This window comes from Lissotriton helveticus, chromosome 4_1 (assembly GCF_964261635.1).
Source record: "Lissotriton helveticus chromosome 4_1, aLisHel1.1, whole genome shotgun sequence".
Taxonomy (NCBI): domain Eukaryota; kingdom Metazoa; phylum Chordata; class Amphibia; order Caudata; family Salamandridae; genus Lissotriton; species Lissotriton helveticus.
The window spans coordinates 970,528,223-970,545,998 of NC_136063.1; the positions used below are offsets into that span (position 1 = coordinate 970,528,223).

A 17,776-nucleotide genomic window follows, 5' to 3' on the forward strand; every position below is an offset into this window, starting at 1 on the left:
GATACTATGAATGTAAACAGCTGAATATAAGCTTTCCAACTATCCCGGATTAACAATCAGTAGGACTTCATCATCTGCTTCATCTTCAGTAGTATGCTATATATTTAGTGACTCTATTAGTTTAGTCTGTTAGAGCATGAAGTTAAAAACGCAAAGGACATACTTTCAATCAGTCTCCAAGCCAATACTTGATGCTCCTTTACTGTTGAAAATAGATGTATTTTCTACTGTATCATGTTTATCTCTATATTTCCTTTGAGGAGAAGCTGATAAAATGATTAGATGAATCAATTCAATATAGGTGATGAATATTTATTTATTGCTTAACCACATGGAAAAAACGTTAATGGTTCTAAGTTCTAACACTAAGTATGAAAATCTCTTTTGTATTGTAATTTTTTTTAAGTCATATTAGTTTCTTCATGTTGATAATATATAACAATAACTTCATGGTAAACTGCTGAAATTAAGCTTTCCAAATCTCCTGGATTAACTATAATTTGCCCTTCTTCATTTGCTGGACCTCCAGGTAGTTGTGCAAAATGGCCTGTTAGCTCAGATGGTTAGAGCGTTGTGCTAATAACGCCAAGGTCACAGGTTCGATCTCTGTACAGGCCAAGTTTAATTGTTTGAACAAAGATGAATTTTTCTTGTGTCTCATTTTGGACTGTTTATCTCCTTGAATCACACGCTGCTTGAAGGATTGGATGGAATCAGTAGCATTTCATCATCTGCTAATTCTTCAAAAGTATTCTATATATTTAGTGAGCCTATTCGTTTAGTCTGTTAGAGCATGAAGTTAAAAACGCAAAAGAACATAATTTCAATCAGTCTCCAAGCCAATACTTGATTCTCCTTTAATGTTGAAAATAGATGTATTTTCTTCTGTATCATGTTTACCTCCATATTTCCTTTGCGCAGAAGCTGATAGAATGATTAGATGAATCAATTGAATATAGGTGATGAATATTTATTTATTGCTAAACCACGTGGAAAAAACGTTACTGGTTCAAAATTCTAACACTAAGTATGGAAATCTCTTTTGTATTGCAATTTTTTTGAAGTCATATTAGTTTCTTCATGTTGATAATATGAAAGTTAATTCATATTAAACAGCTGAAATTAAGCTTTCCAAATCTCCTGGTTGAACTATCATAAGCACTGCTTCCTGTGCTGGTTCTCCAGAAGATGTGCAAATTGGCCTGTTAGCTCAGTTGGTTAGAGCGTGGTGCTAATAACGCCAAGGTCACAGGTTCGATCCCTGTACAGGCCAAGTTTAATTCTTTGAAAAAAGATCAATTTTTCTTGTGTCTCATTGTGTACTGTTTATCTCCTTGGATCAAACGCTGCTTGAAGGATTGGATGAATACATTTGATATAATTATAGAATTAATTACTATTCTTAAAGCGCCTGGAATATCTATTAATGGTTCTAAGTTCTAACGCCAAGTAACTAAATCTCTTATTTATTGCAATTTATTGAGATCATTTTTGTTTAGTCTTGTTGATATTATATAAAGATACTATGAATGTAAACAGCTGAATATAAGCTTTCCAACTATCCCGGATTAACAATCAGTAGGACTTCATCATCAGCTTCATCTTCAATAGTATACTATATATTTAGTGAGACTATTAGTTTAGTCTGTTAGAGCATGAAGTTAAAAACGCCAAGGACATACATTCAATCAGTCTCCAAGCCAATACTTGATGCACCTTTAATGTTGAAAATAGATGTATTTTCTACTGTATCATGTTTATCTCTATATTTCCTTTGAGGAGAAGCTGATATAATGATTAGATGAATCAATTCAATATAGGTGATGAATATTTATTTATTGCTTAACCACATGGAAAAAACTTTAATGGTTCTAAGTTCTAACACTAAGTATGTAAATCTCTTTTGTATTGTAATTTTTTTTAAGTCATATTAGTTTCTTCATGCTGATAATATATAACAATAACTTCATGGTAAACTGCTGAAATTAAGCTTTCCAAATCTCCTGGGTTAACTATCATTTGCCCTTCTTCATATGCTGGACCTCCAGGTAGTTGTGCAAAATGGCCTGTTAGCTCAGATGGTTAGAGCGTGGTGCTAATAACGCCAAGGTCACAGGTTCGATCCCTGTACAGGCCAAGTTTAATTGTTTGAACAAAGATGAACTTTTCTTGTGTCTCATTTTGGACTGTTTATCTCCTTGAATCACACGCTGCTTGAAGGATTGGATGGAAAAAGTAGCATTTAATCATCTGCTAATTCTTCAAAAGTATTCTATATATTTAGTGAGCCTATTAGTTTAGTCTGTTAGAGCATGAAGTTAAAAACGCACAGGACATAATTTCAATCAGTCTCCAAGCCAATACTTGATTCTCCTTTAATGTTGAAAATAGATGTATTTTCTTCTGTATCATGTTTACCTCTATATTTCCTTTGCGCAGAAGCTGATAGAATGATTAGATGAATCAATTGAATATAGGTGATGAATATTTATTTATTGCTAAACCACGTGGAAAAAACGTTACTGGTTCAAAATTCTAACACTAAGTATGGAAATCTCATTTGTATTGCAATTTTTTTGAAGTCATATTAGTTTCTTCATGTTGATAATATGAAAGTTAATTCATATTAAACAGCTGAAATTAAGCTTTCCAAATCTCCCGGTTGAACTATCAGTAGCACTGCTTCCTGTGCTGGTCCTCCAGAAGATGTGCAAATTGGCCTGTTAGCTCAGTTGGTTAGAGCGCTTTGCTAATAATGCCAAGGTCACAGGTTCGATCCCTGTACAGGCCAAGTTTAATTCTTTGAAAAAAGATTAATTTTTCTTGTGTCTCATTTTGGACTGTTTATCTGCTTGGATCAAACGCTGCTTGATCGACTGGATGAATACATTTGATATAATTATAGAATGAATTACTATTCTTAAAGCGCCTGGAATATCTATTAATGGTTCTAAGTTCTAACGCCAAGTAACTAAATCTCTTATTTATTGCAATTTATTGAGATCATTTTTGTTTAGTCTTGTTGATATTATATAAAGATACTATGAATGTAAACAGCTGAATATAAGCTTTACAACTATCCCGGATTAACAATCAGTAGGACTTCATCATCAGCTTCATCTTCAATAGTATACTATATATTTAGTGAGACTATTAGTTTAGTCTGTTAGAGCATGAAGTTAAAAACGCCAAGGACATACATTCAATCAGTCTCCAAGCCAATACTTGATGCACCTTTAATGTTGAAAATAGATGTATTTTCTACTGTATCATGTTTATCTCTATATTTCCTTAGAGGAGAAGCTGATATAATGATTAGATGAATCAATTCAATATAGGTGATGAATATTTATTTATTGCTTAACCACATGGAAAAAAAGTTAATGGTTCTAAGTTCTAACACTAAGTATGTAAATCTCTTTTGTATTGTAATTTTTTTTAAGTCATATTAGTTTCTTCATGTTGATAATATATAACAATAACTTCATGGTAAACTGCTGAAATTAAGCTTTCCAAATCTCCTGGGTTAACTATCATTTGCCCTTCTTCATATGCTGGACCTCCAGGTAGTTGTGCAAAATGGCCTGTTAGCTCAGATGGTTAGAGCGTGGTGCTAATAACGCCAAGGTCACAGGTTCGATCCCTGTACCGGCCAAGTTTAATTGTTTGAACAAAGATGAATTTTTCTTGTGTCTCATTTTGGACTGTTTATCTCCTTGAATCACACGCTGCTTGAAGGATTGGATGGAATCAGTAGCATTTCATCATCTGCTAATTCTTCAAAAGTATTCTATATATTTAGTGAGCCTATTAGTTTAGTCTGTTAGAGCATGAAGTTAAAAACGCAAAGGACATAATTTCAATCAGTCTCCAAGCCAATACTTGATGCTCCTTTAATGTTGAAAATAGATGTATTTTCTTCTGTATCATGTTTACCTCCATATTTCCTTTGCGCAGAAGCTGATAGAATGATTAGATGAATGAATTGAATATAGGTGATAAATATTTATTTATTGCTAATCCACGTGGAAAAAACGTTACTGGTTCAAAATTCTAACACTAAGTATGGAAATCTCATTTGTATTGCAATTTTTTTGAAGTCATATTAGTTTCTTCATGTTGATAATATGAAAGTTAATTCATATTAAACAGCTGAAATTAAGCTTTCCAAATCTCCCGGTTGAACTATCAGTAGCACTGCTTCCTGTGCTGGTCCTCCAGAAGATGTGCAAATTGGCCTGTTAGCTCAGTTGGTTAGAGCGCTTTGCTAATAATGCCAAGGTCACAGGTTCGATCCCTGTACAGGCCAAGTTTAATTCTTTGAAAAAAGATTAATTTTTCTTGTGTCTCATTTTGGACTGTTTATCTGCTTGGATCAAACGCTGCTTGATCGACTGGATGAATACATTTGATATAATTATAGAATTAATTACTATTCTTAAAGCGCCTGGAATATCTATTAATGGTTCTAAGTTCTAACGCCAAGTAACTAAATCTCTTATTTATTGCAATTTATTGAGATCATTTTTGTTTAGTCTTGTTGATAATATATAAAGATACTATGAATGTAAACAGCTGAATATAAGCTTTACAACTATCCCGGATTAACAATCAGTAGGACTTCATCATCTGCTTCATCTTCAATAGTATGCTATATATTTAGTGACTCTATTAGTTTAGTCTGTTAGAGCATGAAGTTAAAAACACAAAGGACATACTTTCAATCAGTCTCCAAGCCAATACTTGATGCTCCTTTACTGTTGAAAATAGATGTATTTTCTACTGTATCATGTTTATCTCTGTATTTCCTTTGAGGAGAAGCTGATAAAATGATTAGATGAATCAATTCAATATAGGTGATGAATATTTATTTATTGCTTAACCACATGGAAAAAACGTTAATGGTTCTAAGTTCTAACACTAAGTATGAAAATCTCTTTTGTATTGTAATTTTTTTTAAGTCATATTAGTTTCTTCATGTTGATAATATATACAATAACTTCATGGTAAACTGCTGAAATTAAGCTTTCCAAATCTCCTGGGTTAACTATCATTTGCCCTTCTTCATATGCTGGACCTCCAGGTAGTTGTGCAAAATGGCCTGTTAGCTCAGATGGTTAGAGCGTTGTGCTAATAACGCCAAGGTCACAGGTTCGATCCCTGTACAGGCCAGGTTTAATTGTTTGAACAAAGATGAATTTTTCTTGTGTCTCATTTTGGACTGTTTATCTCCTTGAATCACACGCTGCTTGAAGGATTGGATGGAATCAGTAGCATTTCATCATCTGCTAATTCTTCAAAAGTATTCTATATATTTAGTGAGCCTATTAGTTTAGTCTGTTAGAGCATGAAGTTAAAAACGCAAAAGGACATAATTTCAATCAGTCTCCAAGCCAATACTTGATTCTCCTTTAATGTTGAAAATAGATGTATTTTCTTCTGTATCATGTTTACCTCTATATTTCCTTTGCGCAGAAGCTGATAGAATGATTAAATGAATCAATTGAATACAGGTGATGAATATTTATTTATTGCTAAACCACGTGGAAAAAACGTTACTGGTTCAAAATTCTAACACTAAGTATGGAAATCTCTTTTGTATTGCAATTTTTTTGAAGTCATATTAATTTCTTCATGTTGATAATATGAAAGTTAATTCATATTAAACAGCTGAAATTAAGCTTTCCAAATCTCCCGGTTGAACTATCAGTAGCACTGCTTCCTGTGCTGGTCCTCCAGAAGATGTGCAAATTGGCCTGTTAGCTCAGTTGGTTAGAGCGCTTTGCTAATAATGCCAAGGTCACAGGTTCGATCCCTGTACAGGCCAAGTTTAATTCTTTGAAAAAAGATTAATTTTTCTTGTGTCTCATTTTGGACTGTTTATCTGCTTGGATCAAACGCTGCTTGATCGACTGGATGAATACATTTGATATAATTATAGAATGAATTACTATTCTTAAAGCGCCTGGAATATCTATTAATGGTTCTAAGTTCTAACGCCAAGTAACTAAATCTCTTATTTATTGCAATTTATTGAGATCATTTTTGTTTAGTCTTGTTGATATTATATAAAGATACTATGAATGTAAACAGCTGAATATAAGCTTTACAACTATCCCGGATTAACAATCAGTAGGACTTGATCATCAGCTTCATCTTCAATAGTATACTATATATTTAGTGAGACTATTAGTTTAGTCTGTTAGAGCATGAAGTTAAAAACGCCAAGGACATACATTCAATCAGTCTCCAAGCCAATACTTGATGCACCTTTAATGTTGAAAATAGATGTATTTTCTACTGTATCATGTTTATCTCTATATTTCCTTAGAGGAGAAGCTGATATAATGATTAGATGAATCAATTCAATATAGGTGATGAATATTTATTTATTGCTTAACCACATTGAAAAAAAGTTAATGGTTCTAAGTTCTAACACTAAGTATGTAAATCTCTTTTGTATTGTAATTTTTTTTAAGTCATATTAGTTTCTTCATGTTGATAATATATAACAATAACTTCATGGTAAACTGCTGAAATTAAGCTTTCCAAATCTCCTGGGTTAACTATCATTTGCCCTTCTTCATATGCTGGACCTCCAGGTAGTTGTGCAAAATGGCCTGTTAGCTCAGATGGTTAGAGCGTGGTGCTAATAACGCCAAGGTCACAGGTTCGATCCCTGTACAGGCCAAGTTTAATTGTTTGAACAAAGATGAATTTTTCTTGTGTCTCATTTTGGACTGTTTATCTCCTTGAATCACACGCTGCTTGAAGGATTGGATGGAATCAGTAGCATTTCATCATCTGCTAATTCTTCAAAAGTATTCTATATATTTAGTGAGCCTATTAGTTTAGTCTGTTAGAGCATGAAGTTAAAAACGCAAAGGACATAATTTCAATCAGTCTCCAAGCCAATACTTGATGCTCCTTTAATGTTGAAAATAGATGTATTTTCTTCTGTATCATGTTTACCTCCATATTTCCTTTGCGCAGAAGCTGATAGAATGATTAGATGAATGAATTGAATATAGGTGATAAATATTTATTTATTGCTAATCCACGTGGAAAAAACGTTACTGGTTCAAAATTCTAACACTAAGTATGGAAATCTCTTTTGTATTGCAATTTTTTTGAAGTCCTATTAGCTTCTTCATGTTGATAATATGAAAGTTAATTCATATTAAACAGCTGAAATTAAGCTTTCCAAATCTCCCGGTTGAACTATCATTAGCACTGCTTCCGGTGCTGGTCCTCCAGAAGATGTGAAAATTGGCCTGTTATCTCAGTTGGTTAGAACGTGGTGCTAATAACGCCAAGGTCACAGGTTCGATCCCTGTACAGGCCAAGTTTAATTCCTTGAAAAAAGATGAATTTTTCTTGTGTCTCATTTTGGACTGTTTATCTCCTTGGATCAAACGCTGCTTGAATGATTGGATGAATACATTTGATATAATTATAGAATTAATTACTATTCTTAAAGCGCCTGGAATATCTATTAATGGTTCTAAGTTCTAACGCCAAGTAACTAAATCTCTTATTTATTGCAATTTATTGAGATCATTTTTGTTTAGTCTTGTTGATAATATATAAAGATACTATGAATGTAAACAGCTGAATATAAGCTTTCCAACTATCCCGGATTAACAATCAGTAGGACTTCATCATCTGCTTCATCTTCAGTAGTATGCTATATATTTAGTGACTCTATTAGTTTAGTCTGTTAGAGCATGAAGTTAAAAACGCAAAGGACATACTTTCAATCAGTCTCCAAGCCAATACTTGATGCTCCTTTACTGTTGAAAATAGATGTATTTTCTACTGTATCATGTTTATCTCTATATTTCCTTTGAGGAGAAGCTGATAAAATGATTAGATGAATCAATTCAATATAGGTGATGAATATTTATTTATTGCTTAACCACATGGAAAAAACGTTAATGGTTCTAAGTTCTAACACTAAGTATGAAAATCTCTTTTGTATTGTAATTTTTTTTAAGTCATATTAGTTTCTTCATGTTGATAATATATAACAATAACTTCATGGTAAACTGCTGAAATTAAGCTTTCCAAATCTCCTGGGTTAACTATCATTTGCCCTTCTTCATTTGCTGGACCTCCAGGTAGTTGTGCAAAATGGCCTGTTAGCTCAGATGGTTAGAGCGTTGTGCTAATAACGCCAAGGTCACAGGTTCGATCCCTGTACAGGCCAAGTTTAATTGTTTGAACGAAGATGAATTTTTCTTGTGTCTCATTTTGGACTGTTTATCTCCTTGAATCACACGCTGCTTGAAGGATTGGATGGAATCAGTAGCATTTCATAATCTGCTAATTCTTCAAAAGTATTCTATATATTTAGTGAGCCTATTAGTTTAGTCTGTTAGAGCATGAAGTTAAAAACGCAAAAGGACATAATTTCAATCAGTCTCCAAGCCAATACTTGATTCTCCTTTAATGTTGAAAATAGATGTATTTTCTTCTGTATCATGTTTACCTCTATATTTCCTTTGCGCAGAAGCTGATAGAATGATTAGATGAATCAATTGAATATAGGTGATGAATATTTATTTATTGCTAAACCACGTGGAAAAAACGTTACTGGTTCAAAATTCTATCACTAAGTATGGAAATCTCTTTTGTATTGCAATTTTTTTGAAGTCATATTAGTTTCTTCATGTTGATAATATGAAAGTTAATTCATATTAAACAGCTGAAATTAAGCTTTCCAAATCTCCCGGTTGAACTATCATTAGCACTGCTTCCTGTGCTGGTCCTCCAGAAGATGTGCAAATTGGCCTTTTAGCTCAGTTGGTTAGATCGTGGTGCTAATAATGCCAAGGTCACAGGTTCGATCCCTGTACAGGCCAAGTTTAATTCTTTGAAAAAAGATTAATTTTTCTTGTGTCTCATTTTGAACTGTTTATCTCCTTGGATCAAACGCTGCTTGAAGGACTGGATGAATACATTTGATATAATTATAGAATTAATTACTATTCTTAAAGCGCCTGGAATATCTATTAATGGTTCTAAGTTCTAACGCCAAGTAACTAAATCTCTTATTTATAGCAATTTATTGAGATCATTTTTGTTTAGTCTTGTTGATAATATATAAAGATACTATGAATGTAAACAGCTGAATATAAGCTTTCCAACTATCCCGGATTAACAATCAGTAGGACTTCATCATCTGCTTCATCTTCAATAGTATGCTATATATTTAGTGACTCTATTAGTTTAGTCTGTTAGGGCATGAAGTTAAAAACGACAAGGACATACTTTCAATCAGTCTCCAAGCCAATACTTGATGCTCCTTTAATGTTGAAAATAGATGTATTTTCTACTGTATCATGTTTATCTCTATATTTCCTTTGAGGAGAAGCTGATACAATGATTAGATGAATCAATTCAATATAGGTGATGAATATTTATTTATTGCTTAACCACATGGAAAAAACGTTAATGGTTCTAAGTTCTAACACTAAGTATGTAAATCTCTTTTGTATTGTAATTTTTTTTAAGTCATATTAGTTTCTTCATGTTGATAATATCTAACAATAACTTCATGGTAAACTGCTGAAATTAAGCTTTCCAAATCTCCTGGGTTAACTATCATTTGCCCTTCTTCATATGCTGGACCTCCAAGTAGTTGTGCGAAATGGCCTGTTAGCTCAGATGGTTAGAGCGTGGTGCTAATAACGCCAAGGTCACAGGTTCGATCCCTGTACAGGCCAAGTTTAATTGTTTGAACAAAGATGAATTTTTCTTGTGTCTCATTTTGGACTGTTTATCTCCTTGAATCACACGCTGCTTGAAGGATTGGATGGAATCAGTAGCATTTCATCATCTGCTATTTCTTCAAAAGTATTCTATATATTTAGTGAGCCTATTAGTTTAGTCTGTTAGATCATGAAGTTAAAAACGCAAAGGACATAATTTCAATCAGTCTCCAAGCCAATACTTGATGCTCCTTTAATGTTGAAAATAGATGTATTTTCTTCTGTATCATGTTTACCTCCATATTTCTTTTGCGCTGAAGCCGATAGAATGATTAGATGAATCAATTGAATATAGGTGATAAATATTTATTTATTGCTAATCCACGTGGAAAAAACGTTACTGGTTCAAAATTCCAACACTAAGTATGGAAATCTCTTTTGTATTGCAATTTTTTTGAAGTCCTATTAGCTTCTTCATGTTGATAATATGAAAGTTAATTCATATTAAACAGCTGAAATTAAGCTTTCCAAATCTCCCGGTTGAACTATCATTAGCATTGCTTCCGGTGCTGGTCCTCCAGAACATGTGAAAATTGGCCTGTTAGCTCAGTTGGTTAGAGCGTGGTGCTAATAACGCCAAGGTCACAGGTTCGATCCCTGTACAGGCCAAGTTTAATTCCTTGAAAAAAGATGAATTTTTCTTGTGTCTCATTTTTGACTGTTTATCTCCTTGGATCAAACGCTGCTTGAATGATTGGATGAATACATTTGATATAATTATAGAATTAATTACTATTCTTAAAGCGCCTGGAATATCTATTAATGGTTCTAAGTTCTAACTCCAAGTAACTAAATCTCTTATTTATTGCAATTTATTGAGATCATTTTTGTTTAGTCTTGTTGATAATATATAAAGATACTATGAATGTAAACAGCTGAATATAAGCTTTCCAACTATCCCGGATTAACAATCAGTAGGACTTCATCATCTGCTTCATCTTCAGTAGTATGCTATATATTTAGTGACTCTATTAGTTTAGTCTGTTAGAGCATGAAGTTAAAAACGCAAAGGACATACTTTCAATCAGTCTCCAAGCCAATACTTGATGCTCCTTTACTGTTGAAAATAGATGTATTTTCTACTGTATCATGTTTATCTCTATATTTCCTTTGAGGAGAAGCTGATAAAATGATTAGATGAATCAATTCAATATAGGTGATGAATATTTATTTATTGCTTAACCACATGGAAAAAACGTTAATGGTTCTAAGTTCTAACACTAAGTATGAAAATCTCTTTTGTATTGTAATTTTTTTTAAGTCATATTAGTTTCTTCATGTTGATAATATATAACAATAACTTCATGGTAAACTGCTGAAATTAAGCTTTCCAAATCTCCTGGATTAACTATAATTTGCCCTTCTTCATTTGCTGGACCTCCAGGTAGTTGTGCAAAATGGCCTGTTAGCTCAGATGGTTAGAGCGTTGTGCTAATAACGCCAAGGTCACAGGTTCGATCTCTGTACAGGCCAAGTTTAATTGTTTGAACAAAGATGAATTTTTCTTGTGTCTCATTTTGGACTGTTTATCTCCTTGAATCACACGCTGCTTGAAGGATTGGATGGAATCAGTAGCATTTCATCATCTGCTAATTCTTCAAAAGTATTCTATATATTTAGTGAGCCTATTCGTTTAGTCTGTTAGAGCATGAAGTTAAAAACGCAAAAGAACATAATTTCAATCAGTCTCCAAGCCAATACTTGATTCTCCTTTAATGTTGAAAATAGATGTATTTTCTTCTGTATCATGTTTACCTCCATATTTCCTTTGCGCAGAAGCTGATAGAATGATTAGATGAATCAATTGAATATAGGTGATGAATATTTATTTATTGCTAAACCACGTGGAAAAAACGTTACTGGTTCAAAATTCTAACACTAAGTATGGAAATCTCTTTTGTATTGCAATTTTTTTGAAGTCATATTAGTTTCTTCATGTTGATAATATGAAAGTTAATTCATATTAAACAGCTGAAATTAAGCTTTCCAAATCTCCTGGTTGAACTATCATAAGCACTGCTTCCTGTGCTGATTCTCCAGAAGATGTGCAAATTGGCCTGTTAGCTCAGTTGGTTAGAGCGTGGTGCTAATAACGCCAAGGTCACAGGTTCGATCCCTGTACAGGCCATGTTTAATTCTTTGAAAAAAGATCAATTTTTCTTGTGTCTCATTGTGTACTGTTTATCTCCTTGGATCAAACGCTGCTTGAAGGATTGGATGAATACATTTGATATAATTATAGAATTAATTACTATTCTTAAAGCGCCTGGAATATCTATTAATGGTTCTAAGTTCTAACGCCAAGTAACTAAATCTCTTATTTATTGCAATTTATTGAGATCATTTTTGTTTAGTCTTGTTGATATTATATAAAGATACTATGAATGTAAACAGCTGAATATAAGCTTTCCAACTATCCCGGATTAACAATCAGTAGGACTTCATCATCAGCTTCATCTTCAATAGTATACTATATATTTAGTGAGACTATTAGTTTAGTCTGTTAGAGCATGAAGTTAAAAACGCCAAGGACATACATTCAATCAGTCTCCAAGCCAATACTTGATGCACCTTTAATGTTGAAAATAGATGTATTTTCTACTGTATCATGTTTATCTCTATATTTCCTTTGAGGAGAAGCTGATATAATGATTAGATGAATCAATTCAATATAGGTGATGAATATTTATTTATTGCTTAACCACATGGAAAAAACGTTAATGGTTCTAAGTTCTAACACTAAGTATGTAAATCTCTTTTGTATTGTAATTTTTTTTAAGTCATATTAGTTTCTTCATGCTGATAATATATAACAATAACTTCATGGTAAACTGCTGAAATTAAGCTTTCCAAATCTCCTGGGTTAACTATCATTTGCCCTTCTTCATATGCTGGACCTCCAGGTAGTTGTGCAAAATGGCCTGTTAGCTCAGATGGTTAGAGCGTGGTGCTAATAACGCCAAGGTCACAGGTTCGATCCCTGTACAGGCCAAGTTTAATTGTTTGAACAAAGATGAACTTTTCTTGTGTCTCATTTTGGACTGTTTATCTCCTTGAATCGCACGCTGCTTGAAGGATTGGATGGAAAAAGTAGCATTTAATCATCTGCTAATTCTTCAAAAGTATTCTATATATTTAGTGAGCCTATTAGTTTAGTCTGTTAGAGCATGAAGTTAAAAACGCACAGGACATAATTTCAATCAGTCTCCAAGCCAATACTTGATTCTCCTTTAATGTTGAAAATAGATGTATTTTCTTCTGTATCATGTTTACCTCTATATTTCCTTTGCGCAGAAGCTGATAGAATGATTAGATGAATCAATTGAATATAGGTGATGAATATTTATTTATTGCTAAACCACGTGGAAAAAACGTTACTGGTTCAAAATTCTAACACTAAGTATGGAAATCTCATTTGTATTGCAATTTTTTTGAAGTCATATTAGTTTCTTCATGTTGATAATATGAAAGTTAATTCATATTAAACAGCTGAAATTAAGCTTTCCAAATCTCCCGGTTGAACTATCAGTAGCACTGCTTCCTGTGCTGGTCCTCCAGAAGATGTGCAAATTGGCCTGTTAGCTCAGTTGGTTAGAGCGCTTTGCTAATAATGCCAAGGTCACAGGTTCGATCCCTGTACAGGCCAAGTTTAATTCTTTGAAAAAAGATTAATTTTTCTTGTGTCTCATTTTGGACTGTTTATCTGCTTGGATCAAACGCTGCTTGATCGACTGGATGAATACATTTGATATAATTATAGAATGAATTACTATTCTTAAAGCGCCTGGAATATCTATTAATGGTTCTAAGTTCTAACGCCAAGTAACTAAATCTCTTATTTATTGCAATTTATTGAGATCATTTTTGTTTAGTCTTGTTGATATTATATAAAGATACTATGAATGTAAACAGCTGAATATAAGCTTTACAACTATCCCGGATTAACAATCAGTAGGACTTCATCATCAGCTTCATCTTCAATAGTATACTATATATTTAGTGACTCTATTAGTTTAGTCTGTTAGAGCATGAAGTTAAAAACGCCAAGGACATACTTTCAATCAGTCTCCAAGCCAATACTTGATGCTCCTTTAATGTTGAAAATAGATGTATTTTCTACTGTATCATGTTTATCTCTATATTTCCTTTGAGGAGAAGCTGATAAAATGATTAGATGAATCAATTCAATATAGGTGATGAATATATATTTATTGCTTAACCACATGGAAAAAACGTTAATGGTTCTAAGTTCTAACACTAAGTATGAAAATCTTTTTTGTATTGTAATTTTTTTTAAGTCATATTAGTTTCTTCATGTTGATAATATATAACAATAACTTCATGGTAAACTGCTGAAATTACGCTTTCCAAATCTCCTGGGTTAACTATCATTTGCCCTTCTTCATTTGCTGGACCTCCAGGTAGTTGTGCAAAATGGCCTGTTAGCTCAGATGGTTAGAGCGTGGTGCTAATAACGCCAAGGTCACAGGTTCGATCCCTGTACAGGCCAAGTTCAATTGTTTGAACAAAGATGAATTTTTCTTGTGTCTCATTTTGGACTGTTAATCTTCTTGAATCACACGCTGCTTGAAGGGTTGGTTGGAATCAGTAGCATTTCATCATCTGCTAATTCTTCAAAAGTATTCTATATATTTAGTGAGCCTATTAGTTTAGTCTGTTAGAGCATGAAGTTAAAAACGCAAAGGACATAATTTCAATCAGTCTCCAAGCCAATATTTGAAGCTCCTTTAATGTTGAAAATAGATGTATTTTCTTCTGTATCATGTTTACCTCCATATTTGCTTTGCACAGAAGCTGATAGAATGATTAGATGAATCAATTGAATATAGGTGATGAATATTTATTTATTGCTAAACCACGTGGAAAAAACGTTACTGGTTCAAAATTCTAACACTAAGTATGGAAATCTCTTTTGTATTGCAATTTTTTTGAAGTCATATTAGTTTCTTCATGTTGATAATATGAAAGGTAATTCATATTAAACAGCTGAAATTAAGCTTTCCAAATCTCCCGGTTGAACTATCATTAGCACTGCTTCCTGTGCTGGTCCTACAGAAAATGTGCAAATTGGCCTGTTAGCTCAGTTGGTTAGAGCGCGGTGCTAATAACGCCAAGGTCACAGGTTCGATCCCTGTACAGGCCAAGTTTAATTCTTTGAAAAAAGATGAATTTTTCTTGTGTCTCATTTTGGACTGTTTATCTCCTTGGATCAAACGCAGCTTGAAGGATTGGATGAATACATTTGATATAATTATAGAATTAATTACTATTCTTAAAGCGCCTGGAATATCTATTAATGGTTTTAAGTTCTAACCCCAAGTAACTAAATCTCTTATTTATAGCAATTTATTGAGATCATTTTTGTTTAGTCTTGTTGATAATATATAAAGATACTATGAATGTAAACAGCTGAATATAAGCTTTCCAACTATCCCGGATTAACAATCAGTAGGACTTCATCATCTGCTTCATCTTCAATAGTATGCTATATATTTAGTGACTCTATTAGTTTAGTCTGTTAGAGCATGAAGTTAAAAACGACAAGGACATACTTTCAATCAGTCGCCAAGCCAATACTTGATGCTCCTTTAACGTTGAAAATAGATGTATTTTCTACTGTATCATGTTTATCTCTATATTTCCTTTGAGGAGAAGCTGATAAAATGATTAGATGAATCAATTCAATATAGGTGATGAATATTTATTTATTGCTTAACCACATGGAAAAAACGTTAATGGTTCTAAGTTCTAACACTAAGTATGTAAATCTCTTTTGTATTGTAATTTTTTTAAGTCATATTAGTTTCTTCATGTTGATAATATATAACAATAACTTCATGGTAAACTGCTGAAATTAAGCTTTCCAAATCTCCTGGGTTAACTATCATTTGCCCTTCTTCATATGCTGGACCTCCAGCTAGCTGTGCAAAATGGCCTGTTAGCTCAGATGGTTAGAGCGTGGTGCTAATAACGCCAAGGTCACAGGTTCGATCCCTGTACAGGCCAAGTTTAATTGTTTGAACAAAGATGAATTTTTCTTGTGTCTCATTTTGGACTGTTTATCTCCTTGAATCACACGCTGCTTGAAGGATTGGATGGAATCAGTAGCATTTCATCATCTGCTAATTCTTCAAAAGTATTCTATATATTTAGTGAGCTTATTAGTTTAGTCTGTTAGAGCATGAAGTTAAAAACGCAAAGGACATAATTTCAATCAGTCTCCAAGCCAATACTTGATGCTCCTTTAATGTTGAAAATAGATGTATTTTCTTCTGTATCATGTTTACCTCCATATTCCCTTTGCGCAGAAGCAGATAGAATGATTAGATGAATCAATTGAATATAGGTGATGAATATTTATTTATTGCTAAACCACGTGGAAAAAACGTTACTGGTTCAAAATTCTAACACTAAGTATGGAAATCTCTTTTGTATTGCAATTTTTTTGAAGTCATATTAATTTCTTCATGTTGATAATATGAAAGTTAATTCATATTAAACAGCTGAAATTAAGCTTTCCAAATCTCCCGGTTGAACTATCATTAGCACTGCTTCCTGTGCTGATCCTCCAGAAGATGTGCAAATTGGCCTGTTAGCTCAGTTGGTTAGAGCGTGGTGCTAATAACGCCAAGGTCACAGGTTCGATCCCTGTACAGGCCAAGTTTAATTCTTTGAAAAAAGATGAATATTTCTTGTGTCTCATTTTGGACTGTTTATCTCCTTGGATCAAACGCTGCTTGAAGGATTGGATGAATACATTTGATATATTTATAGAATTAATTACTATTCTTAAAGCGCCTGGAATATCTAATAATGGTTCTAAGTTCTAACGCCAAGTAACTAAATCTTTTATTTATTGCAATTTATTAAGATCATTTTTTTTTTGTCTTGTTGATAATATATAAAGATACTATGAATGTAAACAGCTGAATATAAGCTTTCCAACTATCCCGGATTAACAATCAGTAGGACTTCATCATCTGCTTCATCTTCAATAGTATGCTATATATTTAGTGACTCTATTAGTTTAGTCTGTTAGAGCATGAAGTTAAAAACGCCAAGGACATACTTTCAATCAGTCTCCAAGCCAATACTTGATGCTCCTTTAATGTTGAAAATAGATGTATTTTCTACTGTATCATGTTTATCTCTATATTTCCTTTGAGGAGAAGCTGATAAAATGATTAGATGAATCAATTCAATATAGGTGATGAATATTTATTTATTGCTTAACCACATGGAAAAAATGCTAATGGTTCTAAGTTCTAACACTAAGTATGTAAATCTCTTTTGTATTCATCACCTATATTGCATTCTGCGCAGGTCGCGCTGCTAGTGCGCTGCACTTTTAACTCGCCTTTATCATATTTAGTTTATTCAGTTTGCTGTATTTGCTGATTTTAACGTAGCGCCCCTGTGTGGCTCAAGTCCCCTTACCTGCATTTAAATTGAGGAACTGTCACCGCTGTTTGGCGGGTCCGGGTCCCGGGGTGGATAACTGTGGGCGCCATTTTGGATTGGGTGAGTTCTACTTCCTGTGGGCGCCATCTTGGAGCGTCCCCACGCTCGTGATGTACTTTGAGACGCCTATTTAAGGCGGACTTTTACACCTCATTCCTTGATCATCTGCTGCATTCTGCGCAGGTCGCGCTGCTAGTGCGCTGCACTTTTAACTCGCCTTTATCATATTTAGTTTATTCAGTTTGCTGTATTTGCTGATTTTAACGTAGCGCCCCTGTGTGGCTCAAGTCCCCTTACCTGCATTTAAATTGAGGAACTGTCACCGCTGTTTGGCGGGTCCGGGTCCCGGGGTGGATAACTGTGGGCGCCATTTTGGATTGGGTGAGTTCTACTTCCTGTGGGCGCCATCTTGGAGCGTCCCCACGCTCGTGATGTACTTTGAGACGCCTATTTAAGGCGGACTTTTACACCTCATTCCTTGATCATCTGCTGCATTCTGCGCAGGTCGCGCTGCTAGTGCG

At 33.7% G+C, this 17,776-nt stretch overlaps 11 non-coding genes across 11 annotated transcripts; all 11 read left to right on the top strand.

The window, feature by feature from the left end:
* The first annotated feature begins 1,199 nt into the window (after nucleotides 1-1,199).
* Nucleotides 1,200-1,273, top strand: TRNAI-AAU (transfer RNA isoleucine (anticodon AAU)). The gene has a single exon. It is a non-coding gene; the product is annotated as a tRNA-Ile (tRNA).
* Nucleotides 1,274-2,063: 790 nt separating this feature from the next.
* TRNAI-AAU (transfer RNA isoleucine (anticodon AAU)) lies at nucleotides 2,064-2,137 on the top strand. The gene has a single exon. It is a non-coding gene; the product is annotated as a tRNA-Ile (tRNA).
* A 4,480-nt stretch (nucleotides 2,138-6,617) lies between these two features.
* Nucleotides 6,618-6,691, top strand: TRNAI-AAU (transfer RNA isoleucine (anticodon AAU)). Its single transcript has one exon. It is a non-coding gene; the product is annotated as a tRNA-Ile (tRNA).
* Nucleotides 6,692-9,654: 2,963 nt separating this feature from the next.
* On the top strand, nucleotides 9,655-9,728 carry TRNAI-AAU (transfer RNA isoleucine (anticodon AAU)). Its single transcript has one exon. It is a non-coding gene; the product is annotated as a tRNA-Ile (tRNA).
* A 580-nt stretch (nucleotides 9,729-10,308) lies between these two features.
* On the top strand, nucleotides 10,309-10,382 carry TRNAI-AAU (transfer RNA isoleucine (anticodon AAU)). Its single transcript has one exon. It is a non-coding gene; the product is annotated as a tRNA-Ile (tRNA).
* A 1,445-nt stretch (nucleotides 10,383-11,827) lies between these two features.
* On the top strand, nucleotides 11,828-11,901 carry TRNAI-AAU (transfer RNA isoleucine (anticodon AAU)). The gene has a single exon. It is a non-coding gene; the product is annotated as a tRNA-Ile (tRNA).
* Nucleotides 11,902-12,691: 790 nt separating this feature from the next.
* On the top strand, nucleotides 12,692-12,765 carry TRNAI-AAU (transfer RNA isoleucine (anticodon AAU)). The gene has a single exon. It is a non-coding gene; the product is annotated as a tRNA-Ile (tRNA).
* Nucleotides 12,766-14,209: 1,444 nt separating this feature from the next.
* TRNAI-AAU (transfer RNA isoleucine (anticodon AAU)) lies at nucleotides 14,210-14,283 on the top strand. The gene has a single exon. It is a non-coding gene; the product is annotated as a tRNA-Ile (tRNA).
* A 580-nt stretch (nucleotides 14,284-14,863) lies between these two features.
* On the top strand, nucleotides 14,864-14,937 carry TRNAI-AAU (transfer RNA isoleucine (anticodon AAU)). The gene has a single exon. It is a non-coding gene; the product is annotated as a tRNA-Ile (tRNA).
* A 789-nt stretch (nucleotides 14,938-15,726) lies between these two features.
* On the top strand, nucleotides 15,727-15,800 carry TRNAI-AAU (transfer RNA isoleucine (anticodon AAU)). The gene has a single exon. It is a non-coding gene; the product is annotated as a tRNA-Ile (tRNA).
* Nucleotides 15,801-16,380: 580 nt separating this feature from the next.
* On the top strand, nucleotides 16,381-16,454 carry TRNAI-AAU (transfer RNA isoleucine (anticodon AAU)). Its single transcript has one exon. It is a non-coding gene; the product is annotated as a tRNA-Ile (tRNA).
* Nucleotides 16,455-17,776: the final 1,322 nt, after the last annotated feature.